General features: G+C 39.5%; 1 protein-coding gene and 1 pseudogene across 4 annotated transcripts in view; both read right to left on the bottom strand.

Moving 5' to 3' along the window:
* Nucleotides 1–13,943, bottom strand: part of ALDH1A2 (aldehyde dehydrogenase 1 family member A2) — a 131,284-nt gene that overhangs the window by 24,664 nt on the left and 92,677 nt on the right. The gene's annotated exons all lie outside the window — the stretch shown is intronic.
* Nucleotides 4,096–7,243, bottom strand: LOC129481942 (calponin-2-like; annotated as a pseudogene).

The following is a 13,943-nucleotide window of genomic DNA, read 5'->3' as shown; positions in this document are numbered from 1 at the left end:
TAATATTGGCGATTTTTTGTTTCTTGGTTAATTTATGGGTACAGGGAATACACTAGACCATCTCTTTGCGTTGCTAAGCTGATTGTGAATTCATTTTTTTTTTCCTTAAGGTGGTCAGGAGAGATATAATTGATGGAATCCAACTACAGACATAGCAAACAATATGAGTGGTATCTTTCAGTTTACACAAGTGCTTTATTCTAGCACAGGTTAACAAACTCGGAACTCTGGGTTTTTTTCTCAAACGGGCCTAGAAACATCTTCTGGACCCAACTATTCAAATTATATGTAAACTAGTGATTCTTAAATGTCAGTGAATGTAAGAATCACTATGTAAACTTATTAAAATGGGAATTCTTGGATCTATTTCCAAAATTCTAACTTAGAAAATGTTGAGTGGAGTCCAGAAATCTGTGTTTTAATCACCTCCAACCTCACCACTGTAGGTGAGGTGGTCTTTGCACAACTACTGAAAAACAAAGGAAACTCCGTAACATTTTTCTGCAAAGAAATTTCTCCCTACACCAGAATTCCATTCTGGCAAACTCAGTTTGAAGGAGTGGCCACCACTCTAGGCCACAGCAAGAAATCATAAGTGAGTTCCTTAATAGGTACCAGGCATCTTCTTCCAGCACTGTATTGATTTTTAAAATTAATTATACTTTGAATTCTGGGATACATGTGCAGAACGTGGAGGTTTTTTACATGTGCCATGGTGGTTTGCCACACCCATCAACCCATCATCTACATTAGCTATTTCTCCTAATGTTATCCCTCCCCTAGCCCGACAGGCCCCAGTGTGTGATGTTCCCCTGTGTCCATGCGTCCTCATTGTTCAACTCCCACTTATGAGTGAGAACATATGGTGTTTGGTTTTTTGTTCTTGTGTTAGTTTACTGAGAATGATGGTTTCCAGCTTCATCCAGGTCCCTGTAAAGGACATGAACTCATCCTTTTTTATGGCTGCATGGTATTCCATGGTGTATATGTGCCACATTTTCTTTATCCAGTCTATCTTTGATGGACATCTGGGTTGGTTCCAAGTCTTTGCTATTGTGAATAGTGCTGCAATAAACATACGAGTGCATGTGTCTTTATGGTAGAATGACTTATAATCCTTTGGGTATATACCCAGTAATGCGATTGTTGGGTCAAATGGTATTTCTAGTTCTAGATCCTTGAGGAATTGCCACTGTCTTCCACAATGGTTGAACTAACTTATACTCCCACCAACAGCGTAAAAGCTTTCCTATGTCTCCAGATCCTCTCCAGCATCTGTTGTTCCCTGACTTTTTAATGATTGCCATTCTAACTGGCTTGAGATGGTATCTCACTGTGGTTTTGATTTGCGTTTCTCTAGTGACCAGTAATGATGAGCTTTTTCTCATGTTTAATGGCCACGTCTTCTTTTGCAAAGTGTCTGTTCACATCCTTTGCCCACTTTTTGATTTTTTTTCTTGTAAACTTAAGTTCCTTGTAGAGTCTGGATATTAGCCCTTTGTCAGATGAGTAGATTGCAAAAACTTTCTCCCACTCTGTAGCTTGCCTGTTCACTCTGATGATAGTTTCTTTTGCTGTGCACAAACTCTTTAATTAGATCCCATTTGTCAATTTTGGCTTTTGTTGCCACTCATTTTGGTGTTCTAGTCATGAAGTCCCTGCCCATGCCTATGTCCTGAATGGTATTGCCTAGGTTTTTGTCTAGGATTTTTATGGTTTTAGGTCTTACGTTTAAGTCTTTAATCTATCTTGAGTTAATTTTTGTATAAGGTGTAAGGAAGGGGTCCAGTTACTGTTTTCTGCATATGGCTAGCCAGTTTTCCCAACACAATTAAATAGGGAATCCTTTCCCTATTGCTTGGATTTTTGTCAGGTTTGTCAAAGATCAGATGGTTGCAGATGTATGGTGTTATTTCTGTGGCCTCTGTTCTGTTCCATTGGTCCATGAGTATCTGTGTTTGTACCAGTACCATGCTGTTTTTGTTACTATAACCTTGTAGTAAAGTTTGAAGTCGGGTAGCATGATGCCTCCAGCTTTGTTCTTTTTGCTTAGGGTTGTCTTGGCTATACAGGGTCTTTTTTCATTCCATATGAAATTTATAGTCTTTTTTTCCAATTCTAAGAAGAAGGTCAATGGTAGCTTGATCGGGATAGCACTGAATTTATAAATTACTTTGGGCAGTATGGCCATTTTTGTGATACCATGAGTATGGAATGTTTTTCCATTTATTGTGTCCTCTCTTATTTCGTTGAGCAGTGGTTTGTAGTTCTCCTTGAAGAGGTCCTTCCAATCCCTTGTAAGTTTTATGCCTGAGTATTTTATTCTCTTTGTAGTCATTGTGAATGGGAGTTCACTCATGACTTGGTTCTCTATTATTGGTGTATAGGAATGGTTGTGATTTTTGCACATTGATTTTTGTATCCTAAGACTTTGCTGAAGTTGCTTATCAGCTTAAGGAGATTTTGGGCTGAAACGATGGGGTTTTCTAAATATGCAATCATGTCATCTGCAAAGAGACAATTTGACTTCCTCTCTTCCTAATTGAATATCCTTTATATCTTTCTCTTGCCTGATTGCCCTGACCAGAACTTTCAATACTATGCTGAATAGGAGTCGTGAGAGAGGGCATCCTTTTCTTGTGCCAGTTTTCAAAGGGAATGCTTCCAGCTGTTGTCCATTCAGTATGATATTGGCTGTGGGTTTGTCTTAAATAGCTATTATTTTGAGATATGGTCCATCAATACCTAGTTTATTGGATTTTTAGCATGAAGGGGTATTGAATTTTATTGAAGGCCTTTTCTGTATCTGCTGAGATAATCATGTGGTTTTTGTCATTGGTTCTGTTTGTGATGTATTACATTTATTGATTTGCATATGTTGAACCAGCCTTGCATCCCAGGGATGAAGCCGACTTGATTGTGGTGGATTTTTTTTTTCCTTACAGACAGGTTTTATTGTGTTTGGTCCACAGTCGTATTTCACATTATCTCATGGAGCAGGGCCCCTGGCTGGGGGTCCCTGTGCAGTACTTGGAGGAGCATGTGGCCAGGGGAGATGGAGCAGTATAGCTGGTCAGGCCCAGAAGGCGAGAAGGGCTGGGGCTCCTTAAAACCTACTAAGGGGCCGGGCATGGTGGCTCATGCCTGTAATCTCAGCACTTAGGGAGGCCAAGGTGGGTGGATTACCTGAGGCCAGGAGTTTGAGACCAGCCTGGCTAACATGGTGAAACCTCGTCTCTACTAAAAATACAGAAGTAGCCAAGCATGGTGGCACATGTCTGTAATCCCAGCTACTTGGGAGGCTGAGGCAGGAGAATCCCTTGAGCTCAGGAGGTGGAGGTGGAGGTGCAGTGAGCCAAGATCACGCCCCTGCACTCCAGCCTGGGCAACAACTAAAAAAAAAAAAACCCTACTGAGGCCACAGTGGTGGTGGTGGTGCGGGGAGTAGGGGGGGATTAGCCCCAACCACTCAGCATCCACTTCCTTGTACAGGCCTCTTTCCCCACTGGGCCCTGAGGCAGGTCTGAGGTCTGTTGGTCTTAGGGTCCTAGAGAAATCCAGCCACTTGGGAGCCTGAGATATTTAGCATCATCGACAGGCCCCCTTTCCCAGGGGACTCATTTCCAAGCACCCTCTCCACTGTCCCCACCCCATTCCTCAGGAAAAAAAATGTATTTTCTTTTGTTAATGCTTCCTGAAACTTTTGCGGGTATAGAAACCACAAACTGATCGGCTGACAGAAGTGGCAAGAGGCAAGGCAATTGGAAACCTTCGGGTACTAGTTCCCTCCAAGCCCAGGTCTCTTCTCCCCAGCACAGCTCTGCTGACAGCCTGGATGTGCTAGCAGGGACCCTCACCATACACATATTGGGATATGGCCTTGACCCCTTCCCCCACAGCCTCGTAGCTCAGTCCTGCGAAGGACCAAGGCAAGGGGGAAGAAAGCCCTGCTGCTGGATTCCACATTGCCACTCACAGACCCTCAGTTGATTGGCAGCACTGAACAGGTTGAGAAAGAAAAAAAAAGACGAAAACACAAAAAAACCCAAAAACCCAGACAGGGTGACAGTGTGGGGAGAGAGTGTGCTGGGAGCCTCAGTTGCCAGCCTCCTCCTGGTATTAAGGGGGGATATTCAGGGACCTCTCCTGGGCCCAGGCAGTCGCCAGCACCCAAGGGAGCCCCGTCGGCCATTGTGCCTGGCGGGCAGTACTTCGGGTCATATATATGCTGGCCCAGACCAAAGACCTGGCTACTATGGTTGGTACCCTGGATGTAGCCCATCTGCAGGGACGTGGAGGAATTATCACACTTGTTGGTTCCCAGCTTGGTGTCATAGATGTGCCACCACGTCTCAGGAGCCGTCATGCTCACCTGGCTGGCACACTTATTTGTACCCATCTGGAGGCTAATGGTCGAGTGGTCCATGGGGGGCAGGATGTGATTCTTGGGGTCACACAGATGCCTCCTCACACCATACACAGTCATGCCCAACTGGCTGGCACATTTGTTGGTGCCCATCTGCAGCCCGATGACGCACTGGCCAGCCTTCATGGCGGCATCACTGAAGTTCTGCTCCTGCTTCTCTGAGTACTTGATGCCAATGTCCACCCTGCTCTGAGGCCCCTTAGTCTTGGCCTTCCCTGCTAGGGCAAAAAGAGACACCTGCGTGTGCCTCATGTTCCCACTCTCAAACAGGTTGTTGGCCTCGAACAGGTCCATGGGGTTCATGTCATAGCTGACCATGGCCTTGATGAAGTTGGAGAGGTTTTCTAGCTGGTGCCACTTCTGCATGGAGTGGTTGATCTTGGGGACTGAGGCCGGCTGCAGCTTGTTCACGAGTATGCGTAAGATAATCCCGTCCTTCAGGCTCTTCTGGAAGTCAGGGTCAATGGAGATGCCGGTGAGTCCCTTGATCCAGCTGCAGAGCTCTGCCTCCTTCTGGGGATCATATTTGGGCAGGAGCCAGTTCTTGACCTCGGCTGACAGCCCATACTAGAGGCCCTTGTTGAACTGCGTGGAACTCGTGGCTAGCAGGCTGCGGGACAGGGCCACATGGGACAGGGGTGGATAAGTTTTTGATGTGCTGCTGGATTGTTCATCAGGGATATTGGCCTGAAATTTTCTTTTTTTGTTGTGTCTCTGCCAGGTTTTTGTATCAGGATGATGCTGGCCTCATAAAATGAGTTAGGGAGGAGTCCCTCTTTTTCTATTGTTTGGAATTGTTTCAGAAGGAATGGTACCAGCTCTTCTTTGTAACTCTGGTAGAATTCAGCTGTGAATCCGTCTGGTCCTGGGCTTTTTTTGGTTGGTAGGCTATTAATTATTGCCTCAATTTCAGAGCCTGTTGTTAGTCTGTTCAGGGATTCAACTTCTTCCTGGTTTAGTCTTACAGTATTCTCGGATGGTAGTTTGCATTTCTGTGGGATCCGTGGTGATAACCCCTCTATCGTTTCTTATTGTGTCTATTTGATTCTTTTCTCTTTTCTTCTTTATTAGTCTGGCTAGTGGTCTATCTTGTTAATCTTTTCAAAAAACAAGCTCCTGGGTTCCTGTACTGTATTCTAAATCTAGTACACTATTTTACCAAAAAAGAAAAAGGATTCATAATCAGTTTATCCAAGCAAGCACCAAGGCAGTCTTCCAAGAAGTGAAATAGAAGAGCAAACATACACACACACACACATACACACACACACAAACACTTACTTGTAGCCAAAAATATTTGTAAAATATTTACAAAAGCTACAAAATAAACAAAAGGAGAGTAAAGTTGCCAGAGGAGAGCAGAATGTAGTTATTGACAAATATATTATTTGCAAATGGAAGTTTCAGATTCAACTAATGTTTACTGAATTCTTACAATATGCTAAGCAATATGCTTGGAACTTTCAAATACATTATTTCAATCTTCAAATGAGCCTGTAAGGAGTGATTCATAGGCCTTACTAATGGAAGAAGACATGAAAGAACAGACTAAATAATTCACCAAAAGTCACACAGCAGGAAAGCTGGGATTTGATCCATGATTTGTGGATCAAATCCAGTGCCTCATCTATTATACCACACTTCCCCAAGCATTAATTGTCCTGTAAACTTCTTTTTAAAAATAAATAGAAAACAATGACGGTTAATAATTACTGACACTTTACTAAGAATTAGATCCTGTGCTAAACACTCTAGATATACTAGCTTTTCTTAGTCCATTCAGTTTAGCTATAATGTCCCAGACTGGATACCTAATAGAGAAAGGAAATTCATTTCTTACAGTTTGAGAGGCTAGGAAGTCCAAGGTTGAGAGACCCACATGTGGTGAAGGACTTCCTGTGGTGTCATCCCATGGTGAAAGATGGAAAGGCAAGAGAGCACAAGACAGCATGAGATTCAATGTGCAACCTCAAGGCCTTTTATAATGGCATTAATCTATTAATATGGGTTAACAGATTAGTACCCACCTAAACACCCCTCACTAGTGCCCATCTCTCAACACTATTGCATTGTAGATTAAATAACCAACACACACTTTCTGGGGAGCACATTCAAATCATCTTTCATCCTCACAATCTATGAGGTAGGTAAAATCATCTCTAATCTACAGCTGGGATATCTGAGGCCTGAAAAGATTAAATAATAACATGTAATGTGAATGAATCCATTCAAGTATAATAGATGTTTAAATTGTCTGGTTTTCTGATATGACTGACATATTTAATCTTGATTCCTTTGGTATGATTTGAAGACTGTGTTCAAAACTTACTGAAAAAGTGATGATTTCCTTTAGTTGGTTTAGAGAGAGGCAAACTACAGAGTTGTGATATACTATTCTGTCAAACTTTCATTTTAGGAAAGCACTGAGGAGTACTTTATTTTCTTTTAAGAGACTCTAAATAAAGGATGAAGAGAAATTAACTCAGGCTGAACTACATTAATGCTGTAAAAATCCTAAAGTAATGTTAAATTGTATGGGTTGGTCTTTGTTGATCATTAGCTTAATCAGATTGATCATTTACTGTTCAGCTTGGGAATTATCTTTGCTTATGACAAGCCATCTGCATAGTTTTGTAGATGGACATTACTTGCCCTAAATGTGGTTAAGAATAATATAATCTGAAGTGTAAAAAGATGATTCATGGGAAATCACTGTTGAGGAAAACCTAATATTTTCTCCAGCTTTTACACAATTTGGTACCCCCTGACTATTAACTAGTCTCACTAGAACACTGAGGCTACATGTTTAGCAGTCATTGAGCATGTCGTGTTCAGTGTTGGCTCACCTACCAAGAGTTAAGGACCCTAGGAAATCAGACACATACTACCCTTCTCAACATGTCCCATCTGGTATGATTTAGGTTCTTAGGGCTGTGTTGTTTGTTTTTATTTCCCCATCTCTATAAGGTTTTTCACATCCTATTAAAGAGACTTCTAAAGATAGACACTGAAATCACATAAAATCTGCAGCTCTGGTGTTTAAATGCCTGTTAAAAGTACAACTGCAGGAATGACAACAGAACTGCATTTGCTATTGAAAGGAAACAGTGAAACTTAATATCCCATCCTACCTTCCAGCAAAATATATATCGAGCTTTTACAAAGTGCTGATTCCTTAATATCTGGCATAGGAAATGATTTTGAGAATAAATGATACCACTATTTGTTGATTATCTGCCAATATCAAATAACACATTACTCACAAGCGTCCTCACAGCTAGCATTCCTTTCCTTGAAGTTCTTTTTGTATTTTGGTTCCCATAAAACTACAGTTCCATTTTCTCCAAAGAGATCAGTGATAAGAGAAAAGGAAGACTGCACTAAATTCTTGCCAGTTGTGAATATTAACAACTGTGGAATTAAGATGGAGAATTATCTTTTTCTTAAAATATTTTTATCTTTGAATAAAGTAGCTTTTCATTCAAATGTAAATATCTTCAACTAATGACATTTCTCCTAGATACGGATACATTTGAAAATTATATTAAATGACAGAACTTTAGTTCTGTCCTTGATCTTAGCATCTTGAAAATCATGACATTTTTAGGTAATGATGCAGAGAATTCTCCTCTTCTCTCCATGCTCCCATAACACACCACACTCTAATAGTTACATATTCACAGATTATCTCTTGGGCTAGACTGAATCACATAAAACAACACATTTGCCTCTCCAAGATCTGGCATAGTGCTAGACACGTAAGTGCTCGATAAATGTTTGTGGAACTGACTTGAAACAACTTAAGTTTTAAAACTTTCAAGTCCTGTATCAGTGTCAAATGGAAACCCTATATTGTAACAAATGAAATTTAAAGAGGCCAAAGATGGAATTTTGAAGTGAATTTTAGGAAAAAAAGGAGTTACAATGTGTCTATGACCTACGCATGCTGCACTGAGAAATTATCCTTCCTAAGTACTCCCATTAATATGTCACTCTGAATTTTAATGGCTCTCTCCTATGGGAGAGTGTATAGTCCCTTAGCCTGGGAGGCAGTGTACCACTGTAATATGGAATATAGGCCCTGGGTGTGACTCTGAGCCCTACAACTTACTAGCATGTAATCCTGGGCAGGTAATTTAACCCTTCTTAGCCACACTTTGCTCAATGCTGTAGGGTTGTTGTAATAATGTATTCAAAGCATTTAGCAGGTACTTGACACAAAGTAAGTGCTAAATCAATGTTGGCTATTAATATCCAAAATGTACAAGCCTTGAATACTTGGTAAAATTAATTGATTTTTCACAGCTTGAGATATAACTCATATACCATAAAATCCACTCTTTTGATGTGTACAATTCAGTGGATTTCAGTATATTAACAGAGTTGTGCATCCATCACAACCTTACTTCTGAGGACATAAATATCCCAAAAAGATACTTCATATTCCATCAGCAGTCACTTTCCATTCTCCTAGTCCTTTGCAACCACTAATCAACTTTCTGTTTATAGATTTGCCTATTCTGGACATTTCATATAGTCACATGATATAGTCTTTTGTAACTGGATTTTCATTTGATAGAGTGTTTTCAAGGCTCATTCAGGCTGCAGCATATATAAATACCTCACTCCGTTTTATGGGTGAATAATATTCCATTGTATGGATAGACCACTTTTTGTTAATCAGCTTATCACTTAATGGACATTTGAGTTGTTTCCACTTTTTGTCAATTAGGAATAATGCTGCTGTGAACATTTTTGTGCATGTTTCTGTGTGGTATTAGATTTTGCCACGTTTCTTCTGTGATGATCACTTGGTTTTTGTCCTTTATTCCATTACTATGGAGTATTACATTGATTTTTTTTTACATATATAAAACCAACCTTGCATTCTTGGGATAAATCCCATTTGGTCATGGTATATAATCATTTTTATATATTGTTGGATTTTGTTTGCTAGTATTTTGTTGAGGATTTTTCCATCTATACTCATAAGATGTTGGTATGTAGTTTTCTTGTGATATCTTTGTCTGTGATATCTTCTACATGCTGGCCACAATTTTTTGACCCAGAATTATTTCCAATGCCTTGATTTGCATATTATTTCCCAGTTCATCTGACTCCCAACGTTTCTCCCCAGCCCCTTCCCAATTCCCTTATTCCACTAAGACTTTGTGTTCTCCTGCTTCTAGTTGTTGACTAACACTGCACCTTCTTCCCAATCCACTCTACTTATCTATATCCTACAGACCCTCAAATCCCTCTTTCTCTTGAAACCTTGATAGACCACCCAACCCCTAGAGATCTCTCCCTTCTTGAGATGCTGATGTCATATTACAAACTAACATTTGCTTACTGCTTAAAATTTCCCAAACTCATATTGCATTTAATTCTCATGACCCTGAGAAACAGGTATGTATGCTATTATTAAACCAATTTTGTACAAAACCAAGTGGCTGGTCCATAATTATATGGCTATGAAGTAAAAAATAGTAAACCCTATGCTTATGGTGGCATTTTAAAGAAGGGAAGGGTTCTACTGATACCTCACCTTCTAGCTCTGAGATTAAGTTTTTATTTACCAAATTCAGTCTTTCTTCCTTCATGTAGCAACAAATATTTACAATGTGTGTTTACTATACATAAGATACTACTTGAGGTACTGAGAAGGCCTAAGGGATAGACTCCAAAGAGAATGTCCTCCCCACAAATCTTCATATATGACCAGAAACTGCCACCTTTTCAAAGTAAAACTTATAAAATCAAGACTAAACTGATAAGCAAATCAGCTCACTCAAAGATGAAAAAGGAGTTACTTATGAGAGTAAAGTACTGCTTAAATATTCAATATTAATTAAATCAAGGGCTTTTCCAAATCCAGTATGTCCTTATGGTTGTATTCCCAATACTTTGATTTGACCAACTGAAGTAAATAAAATAGTAACCTCATTAACTGTAAAGGTGATCTGCATGAAACCTAAAGAAAATGAAACAATATCAAAATTAATCAAAAGGTGCCAGAGAGACTTCTGCTTCTAATTGTAATGGAGTAACCAACACTGGACTTGTTTTACCATCATAAACAACTAGAAAAGTATATGAAATTGTTTTATTCAATCTTTGGATATCAGGCAGTATGGGACTATGAGTCTAGAGAAAAGGAAAACAAATAAAGGAAATCCTTTTTTGCCGAAACTTTCTAGATTGCAGTATGGTATGAGGAGACAAAAGCAGAATATGATGGTCTGAATTCTGACCAGACAGATAAAGATCTTGTTGAACACTGTGGACATTCAACAGAAACCTCAGAAGGATTTCAGCTTATTAATAAGAATAAACTAGTCTTAACAAAGCTTAAAAATAAGTTCCAAAAGAGTCAAGCTGAACCTCAAGTAACTTAACTACCTGTTAGAAAAAAAAAAAGTTTGACATTCTTTAAAGAAAAACAACAAAATCTCTATGTTCAACGATATAATCGTCACAATGTCCACTATCCTTTCAAAATTAACAGAAAAGCCAAAAAAAAAAAGGACCCATAAACAGGAAAAATGCCAGTCAAAAGAAATAAATTCAGAAATGACAGAGAAGTTAAAAGTAACAGACAAGGATTTCATTATTATTATTAGATGGAGTCTCACTCCCGTCGCCCAGGCTGGAGTGGAGTGGTGTGATCTTGGCTCACTGCAACCTCTGCCTCCTGGGTTCAAGGAATTCTCCTGCCTCAACCTCCCGAGTAGCTGAGACTACAGGTGTGCAGCACCATGCCTGGCTAGAGATAGGGTTTCACTATGTTGGCCGGGTTGGTCTCGGACTCCTGACCTCAGGTGATCCACCTGCCTCAGCTTCTCAGAGTACTAGGATTCCAGGTGTGGGCCACCACGCCTGGCCACAGACAAGGATTGTAAAATAGATGTCTACACAAATTTAAAGGAATAAAGGGGTGTAGTGAGGAAGAAAATATAAGATATTTAAAAAATCATGGAATTTCTAGAACTTAAAAACAAAATCTCTGAAGCAGATGAAGCATTACAGAAGAATATACAAACGTCAAAGATGACAATGGAAGTTGCCTAGCCAGAAGCACAAAGGAAAAAAATGCTGGAAATAAAAGAGTCCCAGTGACCCATGGGATAATGACAAATGATCTAACATATCTGTAAATAGAAGGGGGGAGTAGAAAGCAAAAAAAAAAAAAGATTTGAAGAAATAATGGTCAAAATGTTTCCCAATTTTAACTATAAACTCACAGATACAGAAATTTTAACGAACCAACAAAATACACAAAAGCACATCACAATCAAATTGCTGAAAACTGATAAAAAGAAACTCTCTCAAAAGCAGTCTGGGGGAAAAGAAACATTACTTACAGTAAAAGAAAGGTAAGAATGATTGCTGTATCTCATCAGAAACAGTAAAGTCAGAAACATGCCAGAATGATATCTTTGAAGTCTTGAAAGTAAAATAAAACACAAACTGTCAGATTAGAATTTTATATCCAGAAAAAAAAGTTATTAAAAAGTGAAGACAGGCCGGGTGCAGTGGCTCATGCCTGTAATCCCAGCACTTTGGGAGGCCGAGGCGGGCGGATCACGAGGTCAAGAGATCGAGACCATCCTGGCTAACATGGTGAAACCCCGTCTCTACTAAAAATACAAAAAAATTAGCTGGGCATGGTAGCGGGTGCCTGTAGTCCCAGCTACCTGGGAGGCTGAGGCAGGAGAATGGTGCAAACCTGGGAGGCGGGGCTTGCAGTGAGCCGAGATCACGCTACTGCACTCCAGCCTGAGCGAGAGTGAGACTCCCCCTCAAAAAAAAAAAAAAAGGTGAAGACAAAATGAAGCCATTTTTTAGACAAACAAAAGCTGAGAGAAGTCATCACTAGTAGACCTGCACTATAAGAAACGTTAAAGATCTTTACAGATAAGGAAAATGATACCAGAAGGAAATGGGCCTACAACACAAACAAGGAAGGAGGCCAGGAATATCAAGTATGTGAGTAAACAGACAATAATTTTGTATTCTTATTTATTCAAAAAACAAATTTTAAAACAAAAACAGCAGCAATGTATTGTGGGGCATATAACATATGTATAAGCAAATTATAGGGCAACAATAACACAAAGGATGAGATTGGAACAATGCTGCTGTATGGTTACCACATTGTATATGAAGTAACATAATAGTATTTAATGGTAGACTGTGATTGAGGTGCATATTGTACACACTAAAGCAAACACTTTAAAAAGAGGTACAGCTAATAATGCAAAATAGAATATAAAAGAGTGGTAAAATTATCTAATTCATCCAAAAGGCAGACAAAGAGGGAAAATATGGACAAAGAGAAAACAAATCAAAATGGGGGATTTTAGACCTGACCATATCATTAATACATTAAATGTTGAACGACAAAAATGAAAACACATAGATATTATTCCATTTATATGACATTCTAGAATAGGCAAAATTAATAAGAAAAAAAAAATCAGTGGTTGCCAGAAGCCAAGGGTGTTACCTGCAAAGAGGCATGAGAAATCTTTCTAAGGCATGGAAACACTCAACATCTTGATTCGGATGGTTACACAGGTGTATATACACGATACTTAAATGAGTGCATTTTATTGTATGTAAATTATACTTCAGTAAAGTCATTTAAAAAGTTAAAAGATCTTCAGCGGCAAAACAGATTTGAACCCAAGCTGCCTTGCAATAAGCACTTATGCTTTTATGGACTCACTATGTGGCTTCTTGTCTGACCTGAAAGATGAGATTCCATTTATTCAATATAACTTCCACTACCTGATATTGTGACTTATTTGCCGGGTGCAGTGGCTCACACCTGTAATCCCAGCACTTTGGGAGGCTGAGGCTGGTGGATCATGAGGTCAGGAGTTCAAGACCAGCCTAGCCAACATGGTGAAACCCCATCTCAAGATAAAAAAATTCGCCAGGCATGGTGGTGCGTGCCTGCAGTCCCAGTTACGAATCACTTGATCCCGGGAGGCAGAGTTTGCAGGGAACCGAGATCACGCCATTGCACTCCAGCCTGGGTGACAGGGCGAGACTCCATCTCAAAAATGTTACTCGTTTTTAGACTGAAATATCTTGCGAGACTCCATCTCAAAAATGTTACTCGTTTTTAGACTGAAATATCTTGGAAGAAAATATTAAATGCTAGAAGTTAATTTATCAAGAAATTCCTAACACCTATATGATGACATCAGTGATGAACACTACAACAAACAATTGAAGAGATTTATATCATATTCCCAGATGAGGAGTCAATATGGTAAAGATAGCATTTTTCCTCATTTTAATATAGACATGTAATGTCATGCCAATCAAAATTTCAATGGAAGTTTTTTAGAGTAACATAAGGTGCTTAGAAAATCGGTTTGAAATTTCTTCTAAAAGAATAAATGGGCTTTGAAAAACCAAATAAGAGGGTATCTTGCCTACATTATAGTAACACATCTTATGAAACCTAGTAATTAAGGCAGTCTGGTACTAGTGAAAGAACAGA

This window comes from Symphalangus syndactylus, chromosome 5 (assembly GCF_028878055.3).
Source record: "Symphalangus syndactylus isolate Jambi chromosome 5, NHGRI_mSymSyn1-v2.1_pri, whole genome shotgun sequence".
NCBI classification, from domain to species: Eukaryota; Metazoa; Chordata; class Mammalia; order Primates; family Hylobatidae; genus Symphalangus; species Symphalangus syndactylus.
This window is presented reverse-complemented; position numbering and strand designations above follow the sequence as displayed.